The sequence below is a fragment of the Cervus elaphus genome, chromosome X (assembly GCF_910594005.1).
Source record: "Cervus elaphus chromosome X, mCerEla1.1, whole genome shotgun sequence".
Taxonomy (NCBI): Eukaryota; Metazoa; Chordata; class Mammalia; order Artiodactyla; family Cervidae; genus Cervus; species Cervus elaphus.
In genome coordinates, this window is record NC_057848.1 from 157,904,879 (window position 1) to 157,919,438 (window position 14,560).

The window sequence follows — 14,560 nt, forward strand, 5'->3', positions numbered from 1 at the left end:
TCTGGCCCTTCAAGGTTTATCAACACTGACTTTACTTTTCAGTTTTAGATCTATAATCCAGTTGATCCATTTGGCACTGGTAATTGTATTTGGTGTATCAGTGGCCAAGACACAGTATGGTTCACATATGTCTACCCCATTAATCCAACACCATTCTTTGCAAAGATCATCCTTTTCCCATTGTTCTGTCATGAATCATTTTTCATAAATCAAGTGCTCACATCCCTGTTCTGGATACTTGATTCTGATTCATTGATTTCTTTGATTTTCTCAGTGCCAAAACCCACAATGTTTTATATATTAGAGCATTGTAATAAAGCATAATTTCTAACAGTAAAAAAGGTTTATCAATGCAACAACCTAAAAATGACAACAAAAGCCCTTCTCATACCATGATTCAGGAATATGCCAACTACTTAAACTCAATTCCATATTCCATCAGTCAATCTTTTCATAGACCCCAGATACCCACCCTTGATAACCATGCATCAAAGAAAATACAGTTCCACCATAGACTCATAAAATGCTAAATCTAAAGGAGATTTGCAGTCACAGTCTTGTCTAATGAGGAAATTGTTGAGATCCAGAAAATCAGGTGCCATATCCAGGGAAACACAGCTAGTTAGTGGCCAAGTGCCAGGGGCCAGGGCCCCTACCTTGTTTCTATACAGTCTCTTCTTCATGGATGTCAGGGAAGGCACTGTACTCAGGGTGGCATTGTCTAGAAGTTTCAAACATGGATCATGGGGCCCGACAGAACTGATAAGGATCCCAGTTCCACTCCTTAGTGATGGTGTGAATTTGGCCAAGTTACTTCACTGAGCCTCTGATTTCTCCTCTGCAAAATGGAGGATGCTTAAGAAATTTACCAACCAGGGTTCATTATGGGAATTCGTTGAGTCGATGCACAGAAAGCACACGGCCTCTTACCTGGTTCAGTTTGTGGGAAGCACTCATAAAAGCCAGATCTCTCAAGAAGGCAACATTCTGGCCTGTACCTTAAAGAAGCGGACTCTCAGCTGAGTGAAGAGGTTTAGTTAATCATTTTCTAGTTTGAGGATGGGTGAAGGTTGTCCAGGCCAGCGCTGCCATTGACCTCTGGGAGGAGTAAGCGGCTGCTGGTCTCACTTGAGTACCTGTGAGGTTGCTGCATACTCACCTCTCCTCCCTAGATACGGACACATAAGTGCTTGGCTGTCTCTTCGGAGACATTCCCCTCCACCTGTGAATGATGTTTCAGCTTCTGCAGGTATAATGCACCTCCATCTGATTCCTTCCCCTCTTGAGTCTCCTTGTCACCCCTCAGAATTGAGGGCTCCCTGTGGGTGTCTATGGGGGCTGCCATGCCATCACTTTCCTGCCTCCTCATGCCTGTGGAGCCTCACAATGCAGCCCTGGGGCAATAAAAGTCCACCTGCTCAGCTTTGGCAACTGGCACCTCGGAGCACGCTGGTGACCTCAGATCCTGGGGCAACCTCCAGAGCTCAGCTATAAAGCAAGGGAGAGAAGTGGTAGGGGCCCAAAACAGAAGAAGCTGAGAGGACAACCCAAGTGAACAGTCCCATCCAGGTGTGCAGAATGGATGTTACACCAGGAATGGTACCAATTACTGGAGAGAAAGGGTTAAATCTCCTTTTGGCTCTCTGAGGTCTGGGCAGGTGTTCGCAAGCATTTCTTACGAATGTACAGTGTGCTAGGTATTGTCTGAAGCCCACCAGTAGGGTACAAAGATGAACAAAAATGGCAACACCCCTGCTTTCCGCACAGACCCAGAAACAGTGATAGCATAGGGTACTCAATACTGAATTTGCCACGTGGGTAACAACAGCAAGGGACATAGAAGACATGGCTGTTGGTGCTGTTGAAAATAGAGGAGGGGGTGAGCAAGTCTTCATAGGAGAGGTGACATTCTAAGTGGGTGCTCAACAGTGACTAGGGATTGGCTAAAAGGATAAGTGAGATTCAGACCTAATGAACGGCGAGAGGATAGTGGTCTAAAAGATTGTGGAGTGTTCGGGGGAATATAAACCACTTGCTGGAAGGGATAAAGGTGGGAAAGGATGGTGTAGAGCCAGACTGGAGAGCCCTTAGCTGCACATACAGTCAGAAGTCTGTCCTTTATTTCACAGGCAAAGGGGAGCTACTGATGACTGTTGAGCAGGGGAGTGACATACAGTTTTGTATTTAGAAGGATAACACTGCTCCCAGGGTGGAGGGTGAAGCAGAGAGGCCTGAAATAATTGCAGGGAGAGCATTCAGCAGGCTCTAGCTTCATCTAGGCCAGGTGGGAAGGGAGCTTCCATGTGGCCAGACCCCCAAGGGAAGGGGCTGGTAGAGCTGCATGTAGCAACAGCCTGAGCAGACTTAATGCACATCCCTTCTGGATCCCCCAGACTCTGACTAGCAGTAAGTTCTCCACATACATTTGTTAAAAGTGAGGTTGCTCAGTTGTGGCCGACTCTTTGCGACCCCTTGGACTGTAGCCTACCAGGCTCCTCAGTCCATGGAAATTTCCAGGCAAGAGTACTGGAATGGGTTGCCATTTCCTTCTCCAGGGGATCTTCCCAACCCAGGGATTGAACCCAGGTCTCCCACATTGCAGGCAGACGCTTTACCATCTGAGCCACCAGGGAAGCCCACATTTGTTAAAGGAATGCACAAATGCAGAATGTCCTGTCCCCCAAGGTTCCCCATGGTATGCATCAGCGACCTCACGAGATCCCAGATTGTGCTTGGATCTTGACCTCCTGACGCAGAACACAGAGGGTTCAGTCTGCCACAGAGCAAAACGAGACTGGTGTTGTTCTGCTTCTGTCACTCTAGGTAGCAAAAAGCACATAATTTAGGAGGAGCAAAGAAAACAGGCTATCGAGATTACTCAGCATTCACAGATTTTGTACAGAGGTCAGCAATACGGGAGCAGAACTCGGTCAGATGATTTTAACCATCACACCAAAATACTACAGTTACAGGTGTTTGCTGGCCTCCATGCTTGTCTCTTACAATTCCAGAGTCCATTCAGAGCTGTTAGCTCACCTTTGTGTCTTTTACGTCCTGATGGGTGCCCCCAGAAGCGGATCTAGGGACAAAAATTCAAATGCAAGTTGGTTATTTGGAAGGCAGTCCCAGGAAACACTGGTGGGCAAGTGGAGTAGTTAGAAGAGAAGGGAAGGAGCCATCGCTGCGTGTGATAATAAGCAAGGCCCGTCATGGGCTCCTGGAGATCAATCCCACGGGCGTCTGGAGGAGAATATCGATCATGTTGCAGAGTTATCCTGCTGGTGGGATGAGGAAGCTGGGGTATTTCTCCACCAACAGTTTGTCATCATTTGAGGCCCGCTCTCAGGGGCACTGACTCTGCAGCACTTCCGTCTTGCCCTGGGCACCAGCTCAGTGTGATGTCCTGGGCAGTTACAGATGTTTGCAACAAGCAGCCTCGGGAGTGCAGAGGGAGGGGGAGATATGTGGGGATGTCAATAAGTTCTGTTATGGGTGCCTATAATCACAGGGAGGGCAGCCAGGTCCACCCTCAGGAGAGTCTTCAGTCCTGAGTTGAGGGAGGAAAGGCAACATGATAAACACTGAGGTTCAATGGAAATGCACTGCTCTTTTCATTTGGGGTATTGAGGTGCACATGTCGGGAGGCTGGGTTTTAAAAAACTTTTTCTTTGTGTCTCATTCAAAGTGCAAATCACGTTATCACTTGAACTTTGGCATTTCTTCTAGCTTGTAGCTGGGTGGATGGTGGGGTAATACTATTACATGGCATGGCTGGGGTGTAGGCTTTAGTATCCCCGCCATTTCCTTCCTCCAAAGCCACTTTTTTGGAGGCTGCTTGGTCAGTAAATTTATTGCTGTCTTAATCCAAAAAATCTTCATAGAAAAGTGTGGTTTGCTTTATCAGCTCTCAGCAGCCCATTCCTGAGTGCTAAGGAAGCCTGGCTTCCGAGCTACTCAATCTCTGTTCTGGGCAAGCGGCATTTTGGGGTGGTTCCTCTTCTTTTTAACCTCTTTCTTAAGCTTCTTATCATAGACTGGATTCTCTCATATAGCAGCATGAGCTTTCTCATACCTCTCCTCCATCATGTCTGGAGTTACGTTATTCTTTATGTATTAAGAAAATTGTTTCTTATAAGCATCTTCATCTCCTTCAGTTAGGTAATGCATGGCATCTACAATGGTTTGAGCCAGGATGTGATTCTGGAGTACTCCTGAATTGAATTCCTTGCTTTCTGAATCATAACCAGAGAACCATTAGGTACTATGACTGATAAACAAACCTCCATCCACAGCACCCTTCAAGATCCCCCAAATTTTATTTCTAGTGTTAGATCTGGCAAGATCCTGCATCCAAATATGAGGTGAAGGTACCAGATTGACCATCAATGCTTTCCATGTTGTATTCATTGCTGGACATCTCCACATGGCCTTCATAGATCTTGTCCATGCCAAACTGATCGAGAAGCCTTTGGACCATCGGTGGACCAGTACAATGTGCTGCAGCATAATTTATCAGGTCAGCCTTCTTGCCATACTTTGGGAGTTCATGGGCATTAGCTGCACAGACTGTCATATCTCCTTATACATGGGCATAAGCAATCTGACAATGATTGTTGGTGACACGAACTCATCTTGTATTAGGATGTATTATACTTATTTTTTTCCTGGATTACCAAGCGTTTCCTGGCATAGTAGTCAGTTTTACTCTCTCGTCTTCTTCTAAGTTTCATTTGGTACCTTTTGAAGTAGGTCTTATTCTTTACAACCTTGACAAACCCCATCCTGCAGAACAGAGACCCATGTCTGCAGCTCACCATAGATCTGCAGCCTCCAATGCCACTTTGAACAAACACACAGATACCGTGGAGCAGCCAGATGATTGCTAGCTAGTGTAGCCAGATTTGTCTCCTAGCACCGCAGTCCCTGTAGAACAGAGTGCCATGCCAGAGCTGCCACTCCTCAGAGACCTTGGGCCAGGGCCGGGCAAACCAGTGAGACAGAGTCACCTGCGGCATATGTATAAAAGGCGGTTCTTGGGCTGCACTCCTGAGATGCTGATTCAGGAGGTCTGAAGTAGGACCTAGGAATCTACATTTTCGACCAGACTCCCAGGTGATTCAAAATAAGGTCCAGAATGTTCAAAGAACAGACTCCTTATCTACAAACTGCACAACAAGAGGAGGTATCAGTAGACCTTAGTGAAAAACACAGGGTGGAGGAGGGGGGATCCTGAAAGTTTAACTCTCCATTACCTCGGATGAATATTCCTACCTCCTACATGCATGCTTGCTCTTGGGGAAAGGGGACACTGTGTGGTGGCTCCACACTCCTCCACATGCCTTCAAGGTGAATATGACATATCCATGTTTGCTCTATTAAAAGACACTAAGCTCTATTAAAAGACACAGAAATACAGAACAGACTTTTGAACTCTGTGGGAGAAGGTGAGGGTGGGATGTTTCAAAAGAATAGCATGTATACTATCTATGGTGAAACAGATCACCAGCCCAGGTGGGATGCATGAGACAAGTGCTCGGGCCTGGTACACTGGGAAGACCCAGAGGAATCGGGTGGAGAGGGAGGTGGGAGGGGGGATCGGGATGGGGAATAAGTGTAAATCTATGGCTGATTCATATCAATGTATGACAAAACCCACTGAAATGTTGTGAAGTAATTAGCCTCCAACTAATAAAAAAATTAAAAAAAAATTAAAATAGTTAAATGTATGGAAAAAAAAAAAAGACACTAAGCAAATGGGAAAGGTCTACATCAACCCTGGTTTAGAATTCAGGCCATTCCCAGCCTCTGAAGAGAAGACTAGACAACTTCATATGAATAATAAACTCTCTGGAGACCCTTAGTTCCACCCAGTAATTTTCAGTGCTTGGGACAGGCATGATCCATTGTCTCAGATTTCCAGCCCTTTGCAGAATCCTATAGCCACCCCCCTCCCAGATTTTTAATTGCCCTGGCATTAACATGGTTCCGTTGGACATAACAAACTTCTTAGGAAATATAAGTTGAGCTAGAGAAGAGCTGCTTCTCAGTATATGTGTGTGTGTGTGTGTGTGTATTTATATTTATAACAAAACAGGATCTCCTTATTCCTATGCCATAAATTAGGCTGTTGGGAAGGAAGATGGTAGCTCTTTTAGGTCATCAGGATATGCTTTGGGACTGTACTTATGCAACAGGAGAAAGGCAGTTACTTAATAAATCTCAGAAGGGGCTTTCATTCAGCTTCCTCGGTCCACCGATTTGATTCTGTTCACTTCATGATGTACTTGTATATTTGCATTCACCATCTAGCGTGTGCTCTTTACTTTTGCTTTCACTTCAATCTGTATCCATGAATTACCCATAGATACTCAGGTCTCTAAATCATAGGGTGAATTAAGGTCATGGGTTCAATTAGGAATATGACATTGAAGGTGAATCTCTTAGAGCAGCTCTTCATAATAGTTTGAGGGACTCCCAGGCCCATATGAAATGCCCACAAAAGTGTGGACCCTCTTCCCAGAAAAATACAGCTACAGACAGCATTTTGCATACAATTGTGTAGAAATCCACAACTCATACCAAAAAAAATATATAATAATCCCAATTAGACAAGAGGCTATTGTGGGAGGAAAGGGAGGGGCAGAATAATGAAGAAGGGCCAGTCTCAGGTAAGCATCTCTGTGTTGATTAAAGTGACATAACCCTAGCTATTATAACAAACAACCCTCCAAACTTAATGGTGCCTTGTGGGTGTTCCTGGTCAGTGACTAAGTGACTTTCCCATGGCAAGTGAGTGACCCAGGCTTGTTCCACCTTGTAGTTCTGCCATCCCCCAGAGCCTCAGTCTTGTGCAAACAGTCAGCAGGAGGAGAAAGACCATGAATAAGGTACATTTACTTCTTTAAAATCCCAGCCCAGAAGTGCTGCCTCTCACCTTGTGCAAACAGTCAGCAGGAGGAGAAAGACCACGAATAAGGTACATCTACTTCGTTAAAATCCCAGCCCGGAAGTGCTGCCTCTCACCTCCAGTCTTATTTCGTTGATGGGAACTGGTTACAGGGCCACATATGGATGGAAATGGGGATGGAGAATGTATCCCCTGTCTGGGTAGCCATGCCCTAGCAACAACACCATGGAAAGGGGAGCATGAGCTTTCGGTAGGCAGAAAGCTATAGCTCTTCCTAAGCATTGCATGGGCTTCCCTGGTAGCTCAGTGGCAAAGAATCCACCTGCCAATGCAGGAGATGCAGGTTTGATCCCTGAGTTGGGAAGATCCCCTGGAAAAGGAAATGGCAACCCCTCCAGTATTCCTGCCTGGGAAGTCCCATGGACAGAGGAGCCTGGCAGGCTATAGTCCATGGGGTCACAAAGAGTCAGACATGACTGAGTGAGCACTCACACAAGCACTGCATGCAAGTGAAATCAAGTTAAAATAAATGGCAAGGATGGCCTGGAGAGGGAAAGAAGACACCAAAAGACAATATGACGCTTCAAGTGTGTTTACAATAGGGCAGCTGTGGCTCCATCTTATTGATAGTGAGTAATAAGATTGCAGATAAATTGCCTTCCAGTCTCAGAACTTTCTAGAACCAGATGATTGAGCCCCTCCTTCTCTCTATCTTTCTTTCATCCTACTTATAAACAAAAGTGCCAGTTCCAGAAGCAATTTCCCATGTTTATAATGGAGGCTTTGTACCTATCCATGTGAACCAGAATTTGGTTGCTTAATTGGAAAGAAAAGAATGATAGTTAAAACAAGGAATCATTGAAAAAATGGTATATACAAACTGTAGATATTTTATTTAACTTAAAACATGTAAATATACGTTCATTCACTAAGCTTTTGATGTATAGCCAAGCCATTTTCTTTGAATATAAATCTGCTGATGGGAGTTACAGGCTTTCCTTCTCTCATGAGCTGTACCTAAAATGCAGTCTGTGATTTCCAGTTTTGAAAGGGGAGCAAGAGTGTAAGACATCTGTGAAATAAGCTCAGAGTGTAATCCTTCCAATTTTTAAATGATTTTCAATCTTTTACAATTGTTTGGCACATACATAATTCAACAGTAATTTTTGTCTATTTTTTAACTCAAGTATAGTTGATTTACAATGTGTTAGTTTCTGGTGTACAGCAAAGTGACTCAGTTATATATATTTACACATATATATACACATGTTATATATATATAAACATATATATATATCCTTTTTCATATTATTTTCCATATGGTTTATTATAGGATATCAAATATAGTTCCCTGTGTACAGTACAGTACAGTACTTGTAGGGCCTTGTTTATTTATTTTATATTTAGTAGTTTGTATCTACTAATGCCAAACTCCTAATTTATCCCTCAACCACCCTCTTTCCCTTTTGTAACCATAAGTTTGTTTTATGTGAGTCTTTTTCTGTCTCGTAAATAAGTTCATTTATATCATGTTTTGGATTCCACATATTTACATAAGAGATATCTTATGGTATTTTCCTTTGTCTGACTTACTTCACTTTGTATGATAGTCTCTAGGTCCATCCATGTTTCAAATGGTATTGTTTCAATCTTTTATGACTGAGTAATTTTCCATTATATATATGTGCCACATATTCTTTATCCATTCATCTGCTGATGAACATTTAGTTTGCTTCCATGTATTAGCAGTTATATTAATAAATACTGCTGCTGTGAACATTGGGGTGCATGAATATTTTCAATTTAGGGTTTTCTCCAGATATATGCCCAAAAATGGGACTGCTAGCTCATATGAAAACTCCATTTTTAGTCTTTTAAGGAACCTTCATACTGTTTTCCATAGTGTCTGCACCAGTTTACATTCCCACAAACAGTGCAGGAGGGTTCCCTTTTCTCCACACACTCTCCAGCATTTTTTATTTGTGGACTTTTTAATGATGGTTTTTCTCACTGGTGGAGGTGATACCTCATTGCAGTTTTGATTTGCATTTGCCTAATAATGAGCAATGTTGAACATCTTTTCACGTGCCTGTTGGTCATCTGTATGTCTTTTTGGAGAAATGTCTTTTTAGGTCATCTGCCTATGTTTTGATTGGGTTATTTGTTTTTTGTTTTTGTTGTTGCTGAGTTGTATGAGCTGTCTGTATATTTTGGAAGTAAAGCCCTTGTAGGTTGCATAATTTGCAAATATTTTCTCTCATTCCATAGGTTATCTTTTTGTTTTATTTATGGTTTCCTTTGCTGTGCAAAAGCTTATATGTTTGATTAAGTTCCATTTGTTTAGTTTTGCTTTTATTGGATTTGCCAAAAATTTCATTGGGGCTTTTCTATAACATCTTATGGAAAAACTCAAATGAACTTTTTGGCCTATCCAGTATTTCTATAGCCTTGGGAAACTGACCTAAGAAAACATTTCTGTGATATATGTCAGAGAATTCAACAGCATTTTTAGCTACCTGTTACTATTACATCTTTCCAAAATTTTCAACTTTGTTCCCAAAGAAACAACTCCTTTTGCATCCATACTTCATCAGTTCACATGTTGTTATTGTGAAATTGTGAAAGTCAAAGTCACTCAGTCTGTCTGACTCTTTGTGACCCCATGGACTATACAATCCATGGAATTCTCCAGGCCAGAATACTGCAGTGGGTAGCCTTTCCCTTATCCAGGGGATCTTCCCAACCCACAGATCGAACCCAGGTCTCCCACATTGCAGGTGGATTCTTTATCAGCTGAGCCACAAGGGAAGCCCAAGAATACTGGAGTGGGTAGCCTATCCCTTCTCCAGCGGATCTTCCCAATTATACATGACTAAATTTTAGTAACAAGTACAGCTGAAACAATCATCATAAACAGGTTTGGAAGCAAGCAGAAACCTTGCTTGGGTCCTTGGTGTAGGACCCAGCCATTGGGAGCAGAAGTGTATGCAGTATTAGAGTGTGGCTGTGAGCATTTAATGGGCCATGGACCTCAGTCTTTGTGTTTTGCAGAGGGGATAGGGTGCCTTGGCTTATTTGGTGTGGTCACCAGCCTCCATGATGGCCCACGATGAGCCTTGCCTTTTGGTATTGACACCCTTGTGTAGTCTCCTCCCACAGTGAAGTCATGGCTGGTCTGTGTGACCATTAGAATACGGCTGAAGTGTCAGTGGTGTGACTACTGAGGGTAGATCATGCAGGGTGTTGGGAGGAGAGGCCATTATGCTGGCAGCACTGCCATTACTTGGGAACTTGCTAGAAGTGGGGCATCTCTTGCTTTCCCGCAGGCATCCTGGCCAGTCTGCCTCACTCTTGTTTGCAAACTCATCAAAACCCAATGATGTTTTCATACTACTTGAGGGTGTAGATATGGCTCCAGGGGAAAAAATACATTTTTCTGATGGTGGTATACCTAGGATGGTAGATATGGCTTCCAGGGAGGGTGAGAAGGCAGAATGCTGTGTCCTGTTATTTACATCCCGAGACTCTCTGTGGGGTAGATGTGAGACAAGTCACAGTGAGCTGGGAGGCAGGATTTTTAAAAGAGCAAAGAGGAGGCTGGAAAAGCCATTAATTATGTTATCACAAAAAAATATTTGGTGCTTTTTCTTAACATTACAGCTACCATTGCTGCTGGTAATGCCCTTTTATTTGTCCAGGGGGGTTTGCTCCCATTAGATTAGGTTAAGTGTCTCATCTAAGGCACAATAACAGATCTGGCCCCATGCTTTAGCTGCTGGCTGCGGTTGACTGATACCCAAGCTTTTGACTCCCTGCTGCGTATCTAAGCGGTACAAGCTGCAGTCAATGCATTTAATCTACATAAAAAGAACACAAATTGCACGTTAGCCTTTTTGAGTCCAGTAATCAGGTTCTCCCCCCCACACACACACACCTCTCCCCCTTGCCCCACCCCTGCTCTACTGGACAATTTGAGGCACCCTTGTGTCACAATTTTTTTTTCTGAGTCAGGTAAAAAGAAAAGTCTTTTGCATTTTAATTGCACTTGATCTGCTCATTGAATGACCCCTGTAATTTATATATTGTTCATAGTTAGTGCTTTCTGCAGTCCTGCTGCGCAGCTGATAACATAATTCACAGGCGCGCACCTTGGGCTCTGTGGGTAGTGGCTTGGCTTTTCTGTTCTTTCTGAGTTTGCAAAATTCTCTCCCTCGTCCTTCAGATTCAGGCAGCCATGGCTGATGTCAGTCACTATCTGCTTATGCAGGTGCCACAAAAAGGCTACTTTGAGCCCCAGCCCTCTCTGTTTACATTTAAAGATTGCCTTCTCCTAGGCAGCTGCCTGTGCTGTTGGCAGACCCCTGGCTGTTTGTGATGCAGCTTCCTCCAATACCTCCCCGCATCCTGCAATGAACTGGCTTGCACTAGAGCTATGAAAAGAACCACAAACACAGGTATGACGCACTCACAGGCTCACTACAGAGGCAGTGAGACTCGAGACAATTAGTAAATATGAAGGGCATAATAAACAGAGAATGCAGAGATGGCTTTTCTGAGTACATGAGATAGTTAACTTTGGGGAATTAGAGCCATGCTACCTTGCGATTGGGAAAATATTCTAAGCAAGTAACCATGCTGAAGTTGGTATTCCACACATTATCCAGAAGGATAAATGATGGAGTTGAGTTGCATTATTTTGGCCTATCTCAGGTTTTGCTTTAGTGGTTTTGTTCTCAAAAACTTGGAGGCATAAGAGACTACATCCTTGCTGGCTCAAAGTATAGTCCATGGTACGTCAGAATCATCCTGACCTGTGAGGGTTCTCAGATATGCAGAATCTCAGGATTTGTGTTCTAATGTGCACACCACCGTTTGAGAAGCACTGAGTTAGACAACTGGGTCTCAACACTGGTTGCACATTCAAATAATCCTAAAACCTTTAAAAAAATACTCATGCCTGGACCCCAGCCCCAGAGATTCTGATCTGATTGCTCTAGTGCAAAACCAGGCTCAGAGGGTTTTTACAACCTACTCACATAATATAACATGCAGCCAAGGGCCAGAATCACAGGAATATGCAAAATCTGAGAAAAAGATTCAAAGCAAACAGTTCCAAGCCTAAATCAGTGCCCCCACGGACATTTCCAAAATCCCCCACCCCCACCCCAGGCTCCCGGGGAACCAGCAGGATTTTCAGTGCAATTTAACTTGATGAGTATTTCTTCAGTGCCGCCTACGGGTTCATCTCGCTCCACCTTAGAGGTCCACTCAGGCAAGCCTGAGTGGAAGCCAAAATCACCTTGTGAACAATGCGCCATGGTACTGAGAGGTCATCTTGTGCATCTGCTGGTGGCTCCATGGGACTCCAAGAAGGGGGCTTTGGAGATGGCTCTGAAACATGCTCCTTTATAGAAGTCGTAGGACACACCAGTCTAGGTTCCTTAGAACCAGTTTAAGGAATCCCTATTTCATGGGAATGCATGATTTACTATTTTGGCATCTTTTTTAGCATATGTTTAGTGACCTTTCGGATTTTTTTTTAATTAGAAGAGAGGCATGTGGTCCCTTGAAAAGGATTTTGGAATGGAATCAGAAGACCTGGGTTCGAATTCTTATTTCACCACGAAGCTGTTAGTTATAATGTCTGAGATTTATGTTAAAATTCCTCACCAATTAGAGATTGACATTGTAAGGCACACAGACCAGCCCTGGGATGTGCATGCATGATTCACATCTGGGTTAAGCATTCTAAGCAGAGGCGCCATCCTCCAGAGGCTGCTGCTACAGCTATTTCTGCTATCTAACCCTTAGGGATGGCCCCCAAGTATTGAACCCTAAGTGTGCCCTTGCCCAACCATTGGTTTAAGAGGATTTCTTGTTGCCTGATGCTGGCTATAATGATAACATCATCCTTGTCATGCTATGTTGTGGTTGTTGTGTCTATTTTTGAGTGAACCTTTCATGCATGGTGATAGAATATGGTTTGAGAATTGCTTTCTTCATAACCTTGTCCTGAGGCTGCAGTGGAGTAGCTAACTCATTCACTCAAATCCTTTCTGCATTTACCATTAGGTACCAAAAATATTCTAATAATTGAACATGAACAAATAGGCACGAATCAGCCACAACCAAGTTGTGTGACCTTGTGTCTCACATATATTTGTTATACATCTCTGGCTTTCAGAAATTTTAGTTTTTAAAAAATGGGAAGATCATCCTAAAGATTTTTTTCTTGCTTAAGCTTTTAAATTCAAAAACTTCGAACCTGAGGAAAAGTCAAACACCAACATACTCTCTGCTGCTGAAGATCTTGCTTTTGAGTCCCATCTCTCCCACTATCGGGCCCCCTCAATTGCAGCCCATACTGTGTGACTTTTTGCAAAAATCCCAAGCCCTTGGGAAACTTAGCCCATGCTTGCCATTCTCTCTGTATGATCCCAATCAAGTCTGTGGACTGAAAATATGGAATTCGGACAAGGCTCTGAATATTGCTAAGTTAATAGAAATTTCTGGCAAAAAGCAGAGTGGAGGAGATGATACTTTACAATTGTCTCACTTAGCAGGCTCCTTTTATTCTGAGAAACACTGGAAATGGGGTTGTTTCAATTTAACGTTTTCCTTCAAGGGAGCCTAGCAGTGGCACTCATCTCCCAGTGTGTGTTAAATGAAGCGTCAAGTCCGATGACCTCGAGGCAAGCCCTTGCAACTTCTGCCTGGTGCTTTGTGGGGTCAGTGAAGCTATTGCAAGGAACAGACCCCAAATGGTGAGGTTCAGTCACTCACTTGTTCTAGCAAAGGAGGAAGAACAGCTTTAATTGACCCGTTGGTAGATAGTTGTTCTTATTTCAGCCTCCTAAACAGCCTTGGTATCTTTCTATTGTGGCTTCCTAAGGATTCCTGGCATCGAGCCTTTTATAGCCGCTAATGAAGCAATTGTACTATTTTCAGTCAAGATCTGTGGCATGAAACAAAGAAGGGACTTAACAGAGCTGTTTCCAGTGCACTTATTCAAAATAATCTCAACCTATTGGGGCCAAAAATAAGTGAGACCAAGACAAAGATCAAGCTGTTGCTGCAATCTTGTGCAATAGCATCTCCAATGAAAAAACGCTGGGCAGCAAACCAATGGAGACAGTTCATCTCAAAGATTTTTCTTTAGAAAAATTCCTCAAGACATATGGCCCCCAGCTCTGAAGTTTTGTTTTGTGCTACATAAATGTTTGTTGAGCTTCAGCTTTGCTATGTGTTTTCTAAAAGAACTTACATTTATCTTTAAAGACAGTAATTACCTATTATTGAACCTGACTGTATTTTAAATAATGGGAATATTAAAACAAGAGAATCAGAAGTCTTGGTTAAAATGGCCATGCAAGATAATCAGGAAGGGCTTATAGGTATTTCCTTAGGTGATTTGGATTTTTAAAATCACATCTACTTCTGCTTCATTGACTATGCTAAAGCCTTTGACTGGATCACAAAAAACTGTGGAAAATTCTTAAAGAGATGGGAATACCAGACCACCTTACCTGCCTCCTGAGAAACCTGTATGCAGGTCAAGAAGCAACAGTTAGAACCAGACATGGAACAACGGACTGGTTCCAAATTGGGAAAGGAATATGTCAAGACTGTATATAGTCACCCTGCTTATGTATG

At 43.2% G+C, this 14,560-nt stretch overlaps 1 pseudogene; it reads right to left on the bottom strand.

Moving 5' to 3' along the window:
* Positions 1–3,900: 3,900 nt before the first annotated feature.
* Positions 3,901–4,781, bottom strand: LOC122690809 (annotated as a pseudogene).
* Positions 4,782–14,560: the final 9,779 nt, after the last annotated feature.